The 18,312-nt window shown below is 41.1% G+C and overlaps 1 long non-coding RNA gene across 4 annotated transcripts in view; it reads right to left on the bottom strand.

Annotated features, from left to right (window-relative positions):
- Positions 1-517: 517 nt before the first annotated feature.
- LOC145503464 (uncharacterized) overlaps positions 518-18,312 on the bottom strand; it is a 55,060-nt gene continuing 37,265 nt past the window's right edge. Inside the window, exons 3-5 of one of the 4 annotated variants that reach the window (XR_014051471.1) lie at positions 5,898-5,965; positions 2,266-2,315; positions 518-1,486 (exon numbers count right to left, since the gene is read on the bottom strand). This is a non-coding gene — a long non-coding RNA (uncharacterized LOC145503464). Of the gene's footprint in view, positions 1,487-2,261; positions 2,316-5,897; positions 5,966-18,312 lie in introns of all 4 variants that reach the window. The other 3 variants (XR_014051473.1, XR_014051472.1, XR_014051470.1) reach the window with 3 other exon arrangements.

Below are 18,312 nucleotides of genomic sequence, written 5' to 3' on the forward strand. Positions count from 1 at the left end.
AGCAGAGGGTGTCTCCGGGTGTGTGCGTGCGTGGCCCGCGAGAGGGCAAGAAGGGAGGAGGCGAAGAGAGCAGGGAAGGGGGTGGGGGTGAGAGGCGGCCGAGGAAGGGCGGAGGAAGGAAGAGCGCTAGGAGCTCCGGGGCCGCCTCTCAGCTGCTGTCGCTGCCGCAGCTGTCCGGAGAGAATCGCCGAAACGGCGACGAATCAACAACTTACCTTGGGGAGACGGGCTCCGCTGTGATGGGTGTACTGCCTGTTTTGCTATTGGGGCTTTTGTGGGGGGTTGGGGGGGATGTCGTGATTATTAATGTTTCCCACCCCTGCATCCACACTTTGGTGGAGGGGCCGCTTCGATCGTCTCCGGCCAGGGACGTGGCGGAGCGTGCGGGGCGCGGGAGCGGGCTGCCCACTGCGGATGGGGACGGGAGTCCACGCGACCCCGGGCAACTCTTGAGTTACCTGGGGTAGTAGCCCTGGGGGCGGGGGGGGGGGGTGAGGGAAGGGAGAGAAACATCGGAGAGGGTCGCCTTTTTTACTGATGACACTGCACACCCAGTGACTGGTCGGGACACGACATCCGCCTTCCCAGCTCCAGTCCATCATCCGATACCCACTTGGTGCTCCTAAAACCTGCAGGGCACTGCAGCCCAACGCGGGTCCCCATTCTGGTGTCCTCGCGTTGCAAGGAGTGTGAAGGAGAGAATGGGAAGCTAAAGAGTGACTGTGACCCAAATGTTCCCCTCTGACCTGCTAATGAGGAGAAGGTTTCCCTCAGCAAGAAGGTCACCTCACCACAGCCCATCTCCCCCAACCAACCTCAGCCCCAAGGACTGAAGACCAGCAGAGGTTGGGGACAGGGATTAAAGTTCAAACTCGAAAAGAAGTTTTAAAAATTGGCTGATGACAGGAGTGTGGCTTCAGCAGTGTGGCCTGCAAGGAATAGAAGCTCACAGTTGGAGGTTAGGTGAGCCTCCTGGAGGCCTTTTTAGCCAAAGGAGACTGCCACTGGGTCCAAATTCTTCTGCCCAGTTCACAATTCTAAGATTGTTATGTGGTAATTAGGCAAACAGTACATTCAATCAATATGAATCCTGCTCTTTTTATATGCCAGACACTGATAGGTAATTCGTGTTGGGTGGGGGAAGATTGAAAAGGGCCCTTGCAGGTAATGAAGCCTAGTCCGGTAGAACTGCCATGAAAATATGAGTTCTGAGAGGACAGGGTATTCCCTCAAGGAGTTCTTGTAAACAGCCTCTTGAGCACAGGCAGAGCTAGTTGCTAAGGCAGATTTGGGAAGTTGGCCCCTAGCCAGATGGCACAGAGCAAGGCAAGGATGCCAAGACCTGTAGGTGAAGAAGAGGGCCTTTTTGAGGAAAGATCAGGAAACCATGTCCAGGGATGCTCACTTCTAACTCCGCAATGTTCTTTCCCGCATACTGCAAGCAGAGACACAGTTCCCACCGATATTTGGACTCACTTTTCAGATACTGAAAGAAAAAAAAAAAACTTAGTACCAAGCTCAGAGGCTTAAAATGTCAGCACCATAGAATAGTTTTATGATGCAGATAGGAAATAAAGGCACACCTTTCAGGCACACCCTTCAGTCCGCTACAAGTCTAGAACACCTCCTAGCTGAAATATGTATGGGAAAAAATGTTATGAATCATAATCACTTTACAACACATCTTACTATCATCAGGTGCCTTTAATGCATGTGTCTGGTTCCACACTGTTGCAACACAGACATACCTTCCTAATGAAAATTGGACCCTACACCAAGGAAAACTGCTGCTGCTGCTGCTGCTAAGTCACTTCAGTCGTGTCCGACTCTGTGCAACCCCATAGACAGCAGCCCACCAGGCTCCGCTGTCCCTGGGATTCTCCAGGCAAGAACACTGGAGTGGGTTGCCATTTCCTTCTCCAGTGCATGAAAGTGAAAAGTGAAAGGGAAGCCACTCAGTCGTGTCCGACTCTTCGCGACCCCATGGACCGCAGCCTACCAGGCTCCTCCGTCCATGGGACTTTCCAGGCAAGAGTACTAGAGTGGGGTGCCATTGCCTTCTCCCAAGGAAAACTAGACAGCAGCTTATTAACTAGAGACCAATTATGTCCACATAGCGGGCCTACTGATAGAGCCAAATCAAAGGTATTTTTTTAGATGTCTTACTATCTCCTACTGTCATGTTTCTTTTTATCCTTTTGACTGCCCAGTCTGTCTTTGATTATATTACCATTTGCATCAGCTCACCTTAGACATGGAACTTACATTTTCAAGAAGTTACTGCAATTCCTGGATGCTGAATTCAACAATACCCTCTGTTTATGAAGAAAAAGAGAGAAAAAAAATTTAAAAAAACTTGCCAAAAAAAACTTACCGTCTACCAAAAATTGCATTTTCCCTTCTTTGGTATACTCTCTGCAAAGCGTCTAGCTAGGTAAGGATTCCATTTCCCACCTGTTCCTGCTTGCATCTGAGTGGGTCCATGTGACTGCTGCTGCTGCTGCTGCTGCTAAGTCGCTTCAGTCGTGTCCGACTCTGTGCGACCCCATAGACGGCAGCCCATCAGGCTCCGCCGTCCCTGGGATTCTCCAGGCAAGAATACTAGAGTGGGTTGCCATTTCCTTCTCCAGTGCATGAAAGGGAAAAGTGAAAGTGAAGTCGCTCAGTCGTGTCCGACTCTTAGCGACCCCATGGACTGTAGCCTACCCGGCTCCTCCATCCATGGGATTTTCTAGGCAAGAGTACTGGAGTGGGGTGCCATTGTCTTCTCCGGTCCATGTGACTAGTTCTGGTCAATAAGCTGTGGGCTGAAGTGTTTCATCACTTTTTGACTAGGCAGTTAAGCAGCAGGTATCCATTCTCCAGCCTATGGGCTCCCATCTATAGCTGAATATAGGGACATCTAGGGTCCTAGACAGGGTGTAACCTCACATGGGAAGAGCTGAGTGCCTAAACTACCACATAGAGCAATGCTGCCCACTTACTAGAAATATCACTTTAGCACATAAAAGTTACTATGTTAGTTCAAAAGTAAAACCCAGAATTATTATGTATCTGTTATATAACAGAACTACCAGGAGACTAAAAATATATTTATTTTTTAATACATGAACATAAAACTTTGATTTTTATAAATGAATTATTGATTTGCCAGTTGTATTTTGAACACCTGTTCTGTGCTAGGTAATACATAAATGTATAAAGGATTCAAGATTAATCCTTTCATTCAAATATCTCAAAATCTTGTTATATGTGAGTTACACTTATATTCTCTATGGAAACATTTAGGTATAAGGTGCTACTTCATCAAAACTAATTATGAATGTAAATATATATGGAAAAAAAAGAAAATATTGAGAATTTGGAGTCTCGGTTCCAAATAGGAAAAGGAGTACGTCAAGGCTGTATATTGTCACCCTGCTTATTTAACTTATATGCAGAGTACATCATGAGAAACACTGGGCTGGATGAAGCACAAGCTGGAATCAAGATTGCCAGGAGAAATATCAATAACCTCAGATATGCAGATGACACCACCCTTATGGCAGAAAGCGAAGAAGAACTAAAGAGCCTCTTGATGAAAGAGGAGAGTGAAAAAGTTGACTTAAAGGTCAACATTCAGAAAACTAAGATCATGGCATCTGGTCCCATCACTTCATGGCAGATAGATAGGGAAACAGTGGAAACAGTGGCTGACTTTATTTTTTCTGGGCTCCAAAATTACTGCAGATGGTGACTGCAGCCATGAAATTAAAAGATGCTTCCTCCTTGGAAGGAAAGTTAAGACCAACCTAGACAGCATATTAAAAAGCAGAGACATTACTTTGCCAAAAAAGGTCCATCTAGTCAAGGCTATGGTTTTCCCAGTAGTCATGTATGGATGTGAGAGTTGGACTATAAAGAAAGCTGAGCGCCGAAGAATTCATGCTTTTGAACTGTGGTGCTGGAGAAGACTCTTGAGAGTCCCTTGGACTGCAAGAAGATCCAACTAGTCTATCCTAAAGGTGATCAGTCCTGGGTGTTCATTGGAAGGACTGATGTTGAAGCTGAAACTCCATTACTTTGGCCACCTGATGTGAGGAGCTGACTCATTGGAAAAGACCCTGATGCTGGGAAAGATTGAGGGTAGAAGGAGATGGGGACGACAGAGGATGAGATGTCTGGATGGCATCACCGACTCGATGGACATGGGTTTGGGTGGACTCAGGTAGTTGGTGATGGACAGGGAGGCCTGACGTGCTGTGGTTCACGGGTTCGCAAAGTGTGGGACACAACTGAGCAACTGAACTGAACTGATGCATTCAAATGCTCCAAGTCACAGTTAACCTCCATTGGTACAAGTTATAGTAAATGGATAATATGTTAATTTGCTATTAAGTGTTCTACTGTATCTAGAAACTTTTTTTTTTTTCAGCTCTGAAACAACTTTATTAGAAGGCTGTTTTAAATGACAACTCCCAATTCTTTCTTAATTTGCTTTGTCACCAATTTCAGTTACAACTCTATTTATATATAACTAATTTTTGCATTGATCTTTGCATCCTATTTGAATTGTCCTCATCAGGCCATTCCGGTGAATGGAAGTGTGACCGTGCATCTGCACGGTGACCAGCATTATTGAGCAGGGTGAGCGGGTCGGGGTCGGGGGGAATGGCCCGGACAGAGGGAGCCTGCTTCACGGGGGGGCGAGGGGGCGGGGGGAGCTGGTGGCCTTCTCCTCCGCCCCTCACCCCCAAACTCACAGTGATAGGTACCTCACTGCCCTATCCTTCAAAAAGGGGGGATTAAAGAAATCCCTCCCCAGTCCAAGAAATGATTTGACTTTCATCTTCAATGGGGTGGGAGTTTCCCTCCCTCTTCCCGCCCCCCGATCAAACCCTCAGCTCCTAAGGCTTCCTGGGTGCTGGCCCCCAACCCCGCCCCGCCAAGGGCCCCTCTCTCTGCAGTCAGGGCCCTTCTGCCTTCTTTGCCTTTCTTCCGTCACCAGTTCCAAGAGGAATTTCTTTGGACAGGTATGAGGGGCACACCCATGGCCCCCTGCTTCCTCTCCCCACCCCACCTCACAGGGGCTGGGAAGGTACAATCCACCAGGAACATAAATAGGAATAAAAAATGAACTTGAAAATGACAGGCTATTAATTAAACAAATCTATAAAAATAGTTAGGATGTAACTCTGTTCAAATAAATACAAAATAAATAGGCTCCAAGCAGTGTGACACATTGCATCAGCGGAATGTGAAGTGGTCCCACTTGGCCCCCGTGGGGATCTGACACGAGTCCCCAGGGGGGTCAGAAACAGACTTTAATGTGGTCAGCCAAGCCATCGGCTCTGTCTTCCTTCTGGAAGACCAGAACCTGCACGTTTGTTCAGCTTCTCTTTCTGAACAAAACCCTTCTTCCAACGATACATAATTATTAAGGCCTTGAACACCTTTTCCTTCTCTCGCCAGGGCGTGCAGACGCAGCACAGACACAGCCCTTTCCGCTTCGACACGATGCCCGCTGCCCTCATGCTAGCGGGGCAGAGGGACTTGGTTCTGAGCTGGTGCCAGTCCTGACAGCAACTGAGCAACTGAACTGAACTGATGCATTCAAATGCTCCAAGTCACAGTTAACCTCCATTGGTACAAGTTATAGTAAATGGATAATATGTTAATTTGCTATTAAGTGTTCTACTGTATCTAGAAACTTTTTAAAGAAAAAAAGTAAAGATATTTCATTTTATATCCTGTTTTGAGAATAACTGGCTTTGAAATTTTTTACTTTCCTTTTGGTTCTTGATGAAGTACTATCATTTTGACATTAAGAGTTGAATAGTAACTTCTGGTTTTGACTCTTCTCACACTTCATTCTGAGTAGCTGATGGCAGACAGCAGTATGTCTGTCCTATTCTCACCTGAGTTGATGGAGTGAATTGCTGAAGAACTTGCAGAGTATACAGCCAGTCCTGATGGAGCCATGAATCTGTATGAGAATTAGATTTATTATCTTAAAGCTAATTCCTCTGACACTCACTTTTAGCATGTTCTACCCTATTCACTATAGAATCTCTATGAAAAATATATTCAAAATGGATTTTATTTTGGGTTTATAGTAAAAAGCCTTCTTATTGTTTATCTTTTGGATTGCTCTTAAAATTTTATTGAGCCATGTTTTTTCCAGAAGTTAGTTTTACTCATTTGGGAAAGTTGTTATAACTAATGTATTCAGGAATAAATTTGTTTGTTTTGTTTTGTTTTTCAGTCAGGGACCAAACTATAACTTATGGTATGCTAAGTTCAATATAGAGAGGATATGTTTTATGTAAAATTTGGCAAGACTATGGGCAATCATTATTAATTTGCATTTAATAAATATTTTTATATTTATTTTATTTATATTTGTATCATCATTTCATATCCCAATTCTGGGCACAGAATAAGTGCTCAACAAATTTTGCTAAATGAACTTAAAAATTATATTGGCATCCAGTATATGACAGGTTAAGTACCACAGTGCATACTCAGGGATATTTCAATGTTACTAATATAAGAAATACATATTAATATATTATTAATGTATGTATGTGTATATTTATATATACATACACATACACTGAAAAGAAATCTTATGGCCCTTTATCCTAGATAGTTTTAATTCTATCTTTATTATTAATTTTAAAATTGTGAATAGAATAAGGATGTCATGTCATACATGTTTACATTTAAAATAGCTACATGTATGCTATTATATTGAACATCCAATAACTATTCATGCTGTAGAACTGTATGTATTCTGGCTTTTCTAAACTCAGAATTTCAGAATATTTGACCTGAAATGAGCTGGAGTTTACACTTAAAGTGCTTTGAGAACAACTTCAAGAACTACCACAAACAGCTTAGTAAACAAACTAATGATAACACGTTGTGGAAGACCTGGTAAATCAATTTAGGACAAGCTTTGTCAAGCCCTCTAAAAGCACATTTGCATATACCAAATCAATATAGTAATTAGAAATGAGTTTACTGTTCAAAGTCAGCAGAAATTTAACCTTACTCCAAGTAAGTTTTGCCCATTATTGATGGGAAATTTATGAATTTGTAAGTAAATATTTTATTAAAAAAGAATCTTGTAGTCAGACTAGCCATCTTTCTATTTACTTCTGATTAGTGGTATTTTATTTTGCTAGTATTCATGGTTATTGGAAAGCCTATATTTAATAGGCATTTACTGAACACCTACACATATTAGACACTGGGAATATGACATGAAAATATCAAGTCTCACCGTTCATAAACTTTACATTCCGGTGAGGAAAGACACGCAACACAAAGGAACAATTACACATACAGAACGTGTTGGATGAACTAAGTGGTAAAAAATATGTATACTCATAATAGCACTGAAAGGAGTGGTTGGCAAAGTAGTGTTACTGTTGTAGACAGATTGTTTAGGGAAGACATCTCTGAGAAGATAATATTTCAACAGAGATTCAATGAAGTAAAGACAGTATCTATGCAGCTATCTGGAAAAAGAGTATTATGTGTTAAAGAAATAGCATGTGCAAAGGCCCTGATGTAAGAGCCTCTTTGACCTTTGTAAAGAACAGTCAAAGGAGGCCAGTGTAACTGAAGCACAATGAAGCAGAGAGAGTGGTCCAAGACTAGGTCACAGAGGTGCTATAGAGTCAGATTATACAAGGCCTCATAGACCATAGAAAAGATTCTGAACATTATTCTGGTGAAATAAGCAATATTTTATTAGGAAAGTGATATGATATGATTCAAGCTTAGAAAAAAACCATCAGTCTCTTGTAAGAACTGACTCTGGATACAATGGTTGAAAGGGAGCAAGGACCACAATGGAAGACCACATGACTATTGTCATAATCCAAGCTAGAAATAAGGTGGTTTGGATTACTGAGAAGGAAGAAGTAAAAGGTATCCAATTCCAAATACATTTTAAAAGCAGAGCTAAAAGATTTGTTGATGTATTGGATAGAGTGTGTGGGAAAATAAAAAGGACTCCTTGGAGTCAAGAACGCCAAGGTTTGGGGTGAGGTCTCAACAAAGGAAAGATGGAGCTACCATTTACTGAGAAAAAGATCACTGGAAATGGAGAGCATATATTATGGAGAAGATCTAAAACTAGTTCTAGATATGTTAACTTTGAGATGAACATTTGACGTGGACGTGGAGATGGCATGTAGGTAATTGGATATATGACTCTGGACTTGAGAGGCAAGGGTCAGGCTCATGATGTGTAAAATTGGTAGTCATGACATCTTAGTAGTCCTTTATTTTAGTTGGCAGGTAGGGAGAAGTGGAGGGACCTGCAAATCTGACAGAAAGGAGTAGCTTCTGGGGGAGAAATGTGGTGTCTCTGAGGTCAAGCAAATAAGTGAATTGTGTTAACAATGCTGAAAATTTAAGTAAAATGACAACTGAGAATTGACTATTGGTTTTGACAAAAGGGGAGTTCACTGGTGATCTTCGCACTGCAGTCTTTATACCTATCTAAAATAGCATCTCATCAGTCTCTGCCTCTGTATACAGACTTAGGCTCTTTTTCATGTTTATAATTAGTTGACAGCACATGTGTGTATCTGTGATGCATATGATGTGTTTGTCTATTTTCCTGCAACTATATGATATGACCTTTCAGAGGAGGAGGAAATTTGTCTTGTTCCCATTTGAATCTCTGGTGCTTAATAACTGTTTGTGGAAAGAATGGCTTACAATGCTAACCCAGGTTAGTTTTTCTTATTTTTTAAATAGTTGGAATAAGTATTTTAAGGATGTTGAGGAGGGAGAATTTAGTGGAGGTGGTCAAAAGGTACAGACAATAAAAAAAAAGTTACAGATGTTTATTTACAAGATAAATAACCCCTGGGGATGTAGTGTAAAATATAGTCACTATAGTTAGTAACACTGTATCATAGATTTGAAAGTTGCTTAAACAGTAGTTCTTGAAAGTTTTAATCACAAGGGAAAAAATTATAACTGTGAGGTATCAGATGTTAACTAATCTTAAGGTGGTAATCATTTTGCCATATATGCATGTATCAAATCATGTTGTACACCTTAAACTTATACAATGTTATATGTCAATTATATCTCAATAGAATTAAGAAAGAGAAAGAAACATTGAAATGCATTTGTAGAAAAAAATAAAAATTCACGTTTAGACTTTTTTTTTTCAATTACAAAATCAACTTTCATAGGGTAAAAAGAATTGACTCATGCCTCCAGAATGAGAAACGGGATGGGAATTCGGGAGATCCTTTTTCAAATGAGGTGTGTCTCTCACATGTCCCCACTGTAAGAATAATTACACGTGTAAATCCAGGGGAGGGCTCAGTGTTACTCACAGTTTCTCTTTCTCCAAATACACAAAGGGTTCCATTGTTTGCAACGTCTAAATTATTCCCTGGTGATAAGTTAGGCCAGACATTAGCAATTTTCGAGAGGAAGTGGGCAAAATTTGGGTGGTGGTTGTTTAGAAGCAGTCCCTCAAAAGAGTTTCCTTCTTTCTTTCAGGGTATCCTTGATGTCCAGCCCACAAAAGTATAGACATTCAGGGAAATTGTTCTAGCTGTGCTTTCAGGAGCCCACCCTGCCCACTCCCATTTTGGATAAAGTGCCCCAGCCACAGCATTGGTGATCATCAATTCACAGGTTCAACTGCTGTCATCGCAGAGGATTGAACTAGTGTAGGTGAATGTCTAACTAGGGAACATCTAAGGACCAGTGGCCTTAACTTCCCAAACCTAATTTACAAAGTAAGCTAAGCTGAACAGGTACTTTCTTGGAAGAATATGACTTAAAAATTCAGAGGAAGGTTGGGTGTGGTTGTTTGAATGAAAGGGCTTTCAGGCCGGAACTGATTTGGCCACTAGCAAATGATTCATGTGTAAGGTGGGTAAACAGATAAAACTATTCAGGCCAGAGGGACCGTAGGTCAGAGTCAACAGGGGTGAAGGGAGGAGACAAAGACAGAGACAGAGAGATTCCTAAATCTGTTTTTCTTTTTGTCCTTTCAAAGGCCTGATTGTTTACAACTTTTTCTGGATTTATGAGACCCCTCAATATCTTGACCACAAATCCTGTTTTCTAGAGCTGGTTTGAGATTTATATTTTTACAAACTCAGAAATGCCTCACTGAATCATACAGACGACAGAAAGAGCAGCTAAGATTTTTACTTCATGCCCTCTGTGGGTTTTCAAAAGTTAACACCTTCTAATTGTGACCACTCCTTTTCTTCATTCAAAAAATGACTATAATACATTCCCTCTTTGCCTGTTCTTGTTGTTTCTATAGCATACTCAGTGCCCCAAATCAAAAGAGCAAAACAGATTATACAAGACAGAGACATCGAGACAGAGACTGACTGCTTGAGAGCCCAGGTAAGTTCGTAACTATTTAATTGAATTTGCGCTATGCCTGTTTCCACATCACATTCAGGCAGGTTATAAGCTATGCTGCAGTAAAACGGAAACATCTCAGTAACTTAACACAACTTGAAGTCCTCTGCAGGCTTGGGCCACCCTCCAGGGCAGTCATTCCCCGTGTGCTGGCTCAGCATTCCAGCCGGCTTCAATCAGGCAAGCAGAAGAACCCATATCAGCATTTCACAGTCACCCAGCAGGAGAGGAGAGCCCTGGAGAGCTGAGCTCCAGTAAACAAGTGCCTCTGTCCGGAAGTGACACTCACGAATGACTACCCTCAGAGTTCATTGACCTGAACTCCTCATGGGGCCACACATAATTTCAAGGTAGGCACAGGTATGTGATCCTGCCACATGTTCAAAATTAAAGGGAGACCAAATATTTGTAACGGACAGTAACGCCAATCAGGAGTTCTAAGTAATTCGTCTAACCCATATGGGATTTCCTTGCTGCCTGCCGTATGATAGGCAGTAACTAGAACGTGCATCTTAGTTGTGTTTTACATGCCAGGATACTCCTGCATGCCTGTGGCTGCATGCCTGATCTGCTTCTCCTGTGGAACCTTTGCTAGTCTACCGCATGGCCTCTACTTGACTGGATTGGTTATACTCCGATTGGCCTGATTTTGATCTCACGATATCTTCAGTAGGGCCTGCGGTTCTACACCAATCCTGCTATCACTACCACTCTTGTAAACTTGTTAGATACCTCTTAGGCCAAGGCTTGGTTTCTCCCTCACTCTCAACACTGTAGTGCCAACGCTATCAACACTGTAGTGTTTTATAGATGGGTGCTGTTGGGCAATTGCTGACAGTTGTTAAACTGGACTACAAACAAATGTCCTCTGAGTGTGTCTTAGCTGCAACAAGAAGCGTTAACTTCTTTTCCAATTTTCATTTAGAAATATGAATATATCTATATATAGATATACAGCATATATAGTTTATTTTTGCGAGTCATTGCCTTTTGTATGAAGGTGAATGCTAAGTCGCTTCAGTCATGTCCGACTCTGTGCAACCCCAGAGACGGCCGCCCACCAGGCTCCCCCGTCCCTGGGATTCTCCAGGCAAGAACACTGGAGTGGGTTGCCATTTCCTTCTCCAAGGCAAGAAAATGAAAAGTGAAAGTGGAGTCGCTGAGTCGTGTCCGACTCCTAGCAACCCCATGGACTGCAGCCTACCAGGCTCCTCCATCCATGGGATTTTCCAGGCAAGAGGACTGGAGTGGGTTGCCATTGCCTTCTCCATGAAGGTGAATATGATCAGTTTAATAATATGTGAACTTATTATTACTGCATAAATGCCAAGCAGTTTCTGAGAATGCCATGTTTGTGTGTGCTAATTTGATACAACAAAACTATTTTTTTTCTTCCTTACTTTATTAGTCCTGCAATATGATGAGTAGTCTTTTGTGTCAATCTAACTTTGCCAACAAAGGTCCGTCTAGTCAAGGCTATGGTTTTTCCAGTAGTCATGTATGGATATGAGAGTTGGATGGTGAAGAAAGCTGAGCGCCGAAGAATTGATGCTTTTGAACTGTGGTGTTGGAGAAGACTCTTGAGAGTCCCTTGGACTGCAAGGAGATCCAACCAGTCCATCCTAAAGGAGATCAATCCTGGGTGTTCATTGGAAGGACTGATGTTGAAGCTGAAACTCCAATACTTTGGCCACCTCATGCGAAGAGTTGACTCATTGGAAAAGACCCTAAAGCTGGGAAGGATTGGGGGCAGGAGGAGAAGGGGACGACAGAGGATGACATGGCTGGATGGCATCACTGACATGGGTTTGGGTGGACTCCGGGAGTTGGTGATGGACAGGGAGGCCTGGCATGCTGTGATTCATGGGGTCACAAAGAGTCGGACACAACTGAGTGACTGGACTGAACTGAGCTGAACGGAACTAGGTCATGGGTTTCCTAGGTAGCGCTAGTGGTAGAAAACCTGCCTGCGAATGCTAGATGTAAGAGACCCAGGGTTCAATCCCTGGTCAGAAAGATTCCATGGAGAAGGGCATGGCAACACATGCCACTATCCGTGCCTGGAAAATCCCATGGACTGAGTGGTCCACACAGTCACAAAGAGTCTGATAAGACTGAAGCGACTTAGCACACACACAACTAGGCTACAATACCCAGTTAACCAAACACTAGTCCAGGTTGGGCTGTGAATGTATTTTATGGATATGGTAACATCTACAACCGATTGACTTGAAGCAAGGGAATTACCATTGATGCATGGATGGGCCTCATCCAATTATTAATAGTTGAAGGCCTTACGATCAAAAGATGGTTGGATGGCATCACTGATTTGATGGACATGAGTTTGGGTAAGCTTCGGGAGTTGGTGATGGACAGGGAGGCCTGGCGTGCTGCAGTTCATGGGGACGCAAAGAGTCGGACATGACTGAGCAACTGAACTGAACTGAACTGAAAATTTTTTATTTAATTCTCCAGGGTAAAAATTCACTTTGTTTCTCTTACTCATGGCCTGGATGAAGAATTTTATTCTCCCAAATATACCAACTTCCTAGGTAATTCTAATGGACAGTCAGTATCTAAGATTGGGTCCCCAGATGTAGACCTGTAGATGAAGATTCAAATAAAAGTGATTTGTTAAAACCACAGAGAAGTATGGCACGTGACAGGAAAGGGAAGGAAGCCAGTCAACAGTCTGATGTTAAGCAAACATCCACATGGTAACTTTGGCTCAATCCTATATGTGACTTCTGCAGGCTTGTAAGTCACACCTCTGAGCTGTCCCCATCAGGGACCAGAAAGCTGAATATTTTACTTAGTAGTCTGTGTTGGAGATATAAATTCCTAGGCCCTTTCTGCTCTCTCTACACTGAGGCAAAGGTTAAGGAAGTCTGAGGACATCACTCTGACAGAGATGCAGGTGAAAACACACAGACAGCTGTTTTGTATAAAAGTGGAAAAGGTTTGGAGAGGATACGAGTGGACACTGAGAACGTCTGCTACTTAGGATTGAAAACCACTAGGACAGAGGAGTAGAGCAAGGAAAACAACCACATATCTCATTGAGGGTAAGCAGTTTTTAAAAATTACCTCTTTTCTCATATCACATCAAATTAGTCTTCTCTCCCACCTCCACAATGGACTTACCATCTTAGGAGTAAGTATGATATGATTTCATGGGCAGATGGTCTCATTCCTGTCCCATTTGCAATCCTCAAATAATGTCCCTTCCATTGTATGACATTCTTAAGTCTCAGAATACAGCATTTAGTCCCTTTATGGGCAGACTAATATGAAAATATTCCTAAGACAGGAATTACATTGGCTCAACTCAGAGCTTAGAATTGTCCTAAATGCTTGTGGTTAGATCTTCTGTCCAACCTTGAAGGCATTGGGTGTATGCTGAATGTTTTATCTACTTAGAAGCCTTATTTCAAACCTGATTCAACCATGTGATTTTACATGAATCAACGGGGCATAGTTCCATCGATCAAGATTGAGTATATGATGACATCTTCCTCTATAAGTTTCCTTACTTTGGAGAAGCAGATTTGGTCTTTCTCTGGAAGACAGGTCAAAATTATACTAAAGCATTTTCAGTAGCCACGTTACTCTACCTTATAGATCAGAACAGCAGAGAAAGAGTATCCACAGAAAGAAAGATAGAAATGTGAATCAAACATGCAGAGAAGAGCAGAGATGAAAGACAGAAGAAAGAATGCTAGTGTTCCATTCCCTGATTCCACTGTGTTCCAGAAGTCCTGCTTCATGATGGGTCTTGGGCTCTGTGAGACCCCGATATTCTATAATTCATGCCCATTTGTATGAAGTTGGGTTGAAGTTCAGTTACATGCAACCAAAGAATAATAAATAACAAATGGAAACAAAGAGTAACACATTTTTTAGCTATGGACTCCCCCTGAGAGGAATCCAGCGGATGTCCCTTGTCTCTAGCCATCTGGCTAAGTGTGGGGTGACCAAGAGGCAGGGGTGGTGGCGTGCATAGCCTTGGAGATATAAGAAGGATTTCCAGAGGTTACCCAAGTAGGAATATTTTCAGAGATCGATTTTCACACTTAAGTCTTTCTTAAAACTGATCTGTTAGAGCATTTCCTGGGATGAGCCAGTTCTTTCCCATGTCTCTTCTCACAGACCCTCTGTCTTCCCCTCACTCATCTGAAATTAGTACAGTGTGCTATTCCAAGACACTTCTGGGATACCAAACAAAGAAACGATTTGAGAAGTGACATGGGGGAAATTACAAGCTAGAAAGGCATCAGGAAAAATATTACAGAGGAAAGTGCCCTTTCTTATCTAGGGGAAAGACTGATGGCTAGGCTTCTATAACGTACTCTATCTCCCCCAAGCCATGTATTACTTCTGTATCTTAGAATTCAGAAGTTAAGTGATAGTGAGGATGCATATTTTTATGTTTACTGTGATTGAAAAAAATCAAGTTTTTTTCCCCCCAATAGAAAAGTCTAATTTAGATTATTGGTTTCACAATTAAGAACTGGCTTTGCCAATTAATTCTTTGGCAGCTATTTTTCTTCTAAATTAAATACATTTAATTTGTTGCTCTAATGTTTTGATGAAAAATATTTAACACACAAATGTAATAAAAGATTTGTTGGAACTTATAATTATGTTTAAGTATTAAGCCTTAAATATAAAACTTTAGCTAACAGCTAAAAATACAATTTAAAAAGATATTTTAGGAGATACTTGAACAAAAGCACTGACCGCCTCTAGATTAGCAAAATATATTCACCTGGACTAAACCAGTATGACCAAGAGGGACTGATCAAATCCATCTTTTCTTTTCATATTCTTGAATGTCTCCTGACCTTAAGATTGTAACAGTTTGAATAATTATCCAAAAGACTAAGGAATTAAAGCATAAACTAATTTTTTGTTTTGATATGTGTGAGAGAAAAGAGAATGCAAGTATGCTAGGTCTGAAAGGTGATAGTTTTTAATACTCCAGGGAAAGGTATAAAAGGTATTTGACTTGTTTTATAATTCTGCATAATATTCATATCAAACTTTTATAGTGCTCTACAGTTAAAAGTCATTTGCATATATCTATTTCACCTTGTTCTTATATTATTTTAGTAGATATTTTTGTCTGAGATCATCTAAAAGCTGAAAAAACTACCCACAGGAGAAAGGGGTGTGAGGGAAGCAGGACAGGATGGGAAATAAAAACTAAGCAAAAAGGTTTCCACTGAGCTTCAGGTCATGAGCTTCAGTCTACTCCCACTGAAAAACTGAACACAATCTGCACCCCATTGTTGCCAGAAGTTGACCTTTTGGATCCATCAGGCATTGGTCAAGATCTCCGGGGACATGCAGAAGTTCCTGTTTGACCATTACTCTGGGGGCAATTCTCTGGAGAAGGGGGTTGTTGTGAATCAATACTGATAGCAGAAGGGGAATGGGTGCTCTGGATGATCAAAAGAATCTGGGAGGAGCACCAACATCATCTCCAGTTTTCTATTTTAGAAATAAGGAAACCCTCAGAATGGTTAAGTATCTTCCTCCAGAGTTCTACAAGTAGCAAGTGATGGAGTTAACGGCATAAGTTTAGGCTTTTGACAGTAAAGCCAGATAGTGAAGTTCAGATCATTCCCATGTCACATGGTTTCATGTCCAGGATATACAATCTATGCAGCTGACCAATCTGATATGAAGTCAGACTCTAACATTTACTAGCTATGTCTTGGATATATAGCCTCAGATATATGACCTTAGGAAGGCTACCTAACATTTATGAGTTTCAACTTCTTAATCTGAAAAATGTGAACAGTACTAATTACCATGGTATTCAGATGATTTTTTTGAAATATTTATTAATCATCTGTCATTGTGCCTTACATAATGTATATGCTCTAGAATATCCATTTCCTTTCCTTTTCTCTTTTACCTATGAATATACACACTGAAGTGATATACAAAATGTATTGGATAACACATAAATAGTATATTGAGTAATACACAAATAAATATTAATACACATCACTAAAAGGAAAAATTGACAAACTGATTAGGTTTTCTATCAATATAATTCAGTTTAATTAATAATTAAACTCTTTAAACTTTTGTAATATTCTATAAATTAGATATTAAAATTCTCCTCTTTATAAAAGAGGGCAACTGAGAAGTAGCCAATATGTAAATAAAAGATATACAACCTGAAAATAAAGTTCCCCGTCTTCAGATGAGGGCCTCTTTCCTCAGCACCTCACCTAGAGGCACGATGATGGCCTATATCATCATATCACATACGATACAGTCTTTTCCACAATGATTGTGTGTGCTCAGTTGCTCAGTTGTGTCCAACTCTCTGAGACCCCATGGACTGTAGCCCACCAGGCTCCTCTGTCCATGGAATTCTCCGGGCAAGAATACTGGAGTGGGTTGTCATTTCCTACTCGAGACAATGGTTGTAGTTGTATACTTTCCCCACAGAGTACTCAAAGGGTAAATAATTATTCTTTATTTATAGCACCTCCTACGATGCTGGGCACATAGATGTTCATTATTTCACATAAATGAATGACTGAGAGAACAAATAGGTTCACTCCTGAGAAGAATTCACTTTTGCATTAGTTCAGACTGCTACAACAGAAAACTATAGACTGGGTGGCTTAAACCACAATTTATTTCTCACAGTTTTGGAGGTTGTAAGTCCAAGTTTAAGGTGCAAGCAGATCCAGTGTCTGGGGAGGGCCTGCTTCCTGGTTTGCAAATGGTTGTCTTATTGTATCCTCACATGATAGAGAGCAAAGAGAGGGAGAAAGCTCTACTGAATCACCTTGTAAAGGCAGTAATCTCATTCATGAGGGCTCCACCATCCTGACCTAATTACCCCCAATGGCCCCGCCTTCTAGTGTCATCATGCTGGGGCTTAGAATTTCAGTGTTCAGATTTTGGAGAACACAAACATTCCATTCATAACAGCTGTTTATAAAAATGATATTTGAATTTATTTTTGAGCTTCTGTTGCTCAGCGAATTTGGCAGGAAAATCTCTAGCTTTTTGTTTTTCTCTTTAGAGAGTCACTCTTCTCTAAACTCTGACTTCACATATTCCTATTTGATACTATTGGCTTATTAAAAAAGAAAGAATCAGTAACTGTTAGGACTGAATTAGAATCATAAAAATTTTCTTGTCTAAACTACCAAATTACAAACAGGGAAAGTGAGATGTGTGGAAATCGAATTCACCAAGTCACAAAGTAGCTGGTCAGCAAGCCAGCCTGGGCCTTGTGCAGTGCTGATTCTATTTGTTCAGGTTGCCCCTTTATACAAACAGGGAGATACATATATGTGTGTGTATATCTACACATTTACATGCATATATATTTATATTTATACCTTTGTCATCTGTGATGGCCGTTTTTAGCCTGTATCATCTTAAATGATGCAGAACTAGCAATTATCAAATCTTAGTTTATGTCCAGCGTTATATTGGGAATTCTACACACTTGATCTCATCCAGCCATCCAAACAGCCCTATGAGAAACATACGGTTGTATTTTCTTGTTAGAGATGAAGAAATTGAGGCACAAAGCAGTTGAGCAGTTCACCCAAGTGGTATTTTTTTGTTCTGTTTTTTTAATTTTTGTTGGAGTGTAGTTGATCTACAGTGTTATGTTAGTTTCAGGTGTACAACACAGCGATTCAGTATTTTTGCAGATTATATTTCATTATTGGTTATTACAAGATAATGGCTATAATCTCCTGTGCTGTACTGCCCAGCCTGGTTGCTTGTCTTCACCCATGTAGGTATTTTGAATCACAATTTTGACTCTAGAGCCTTCCACTCTAATACTAAGGAGATTTGTTCTAACTTTTACCATCCATGAAACTTCTGATAGAAGATAAGCTTTTCTATTTCTTAACAAAA

This window comes from Giraffa tippelskirchi, chromosome 1 (genome assembly GCF_054371585.1).
Source record: "Giraffa tippelskirchi isolate mGirTip1 chromosome 1, T2T-mGirTip1v1.2.pri, whole genome shotgun sequence".
Taxonomy (NCBI): domain Eukaryota; kingdom Metazoa; phylum Chordata; class Mammalia; order Artiodactyla; family Giraffidae; genus Giraffa; species Giraffa tippelskirchi.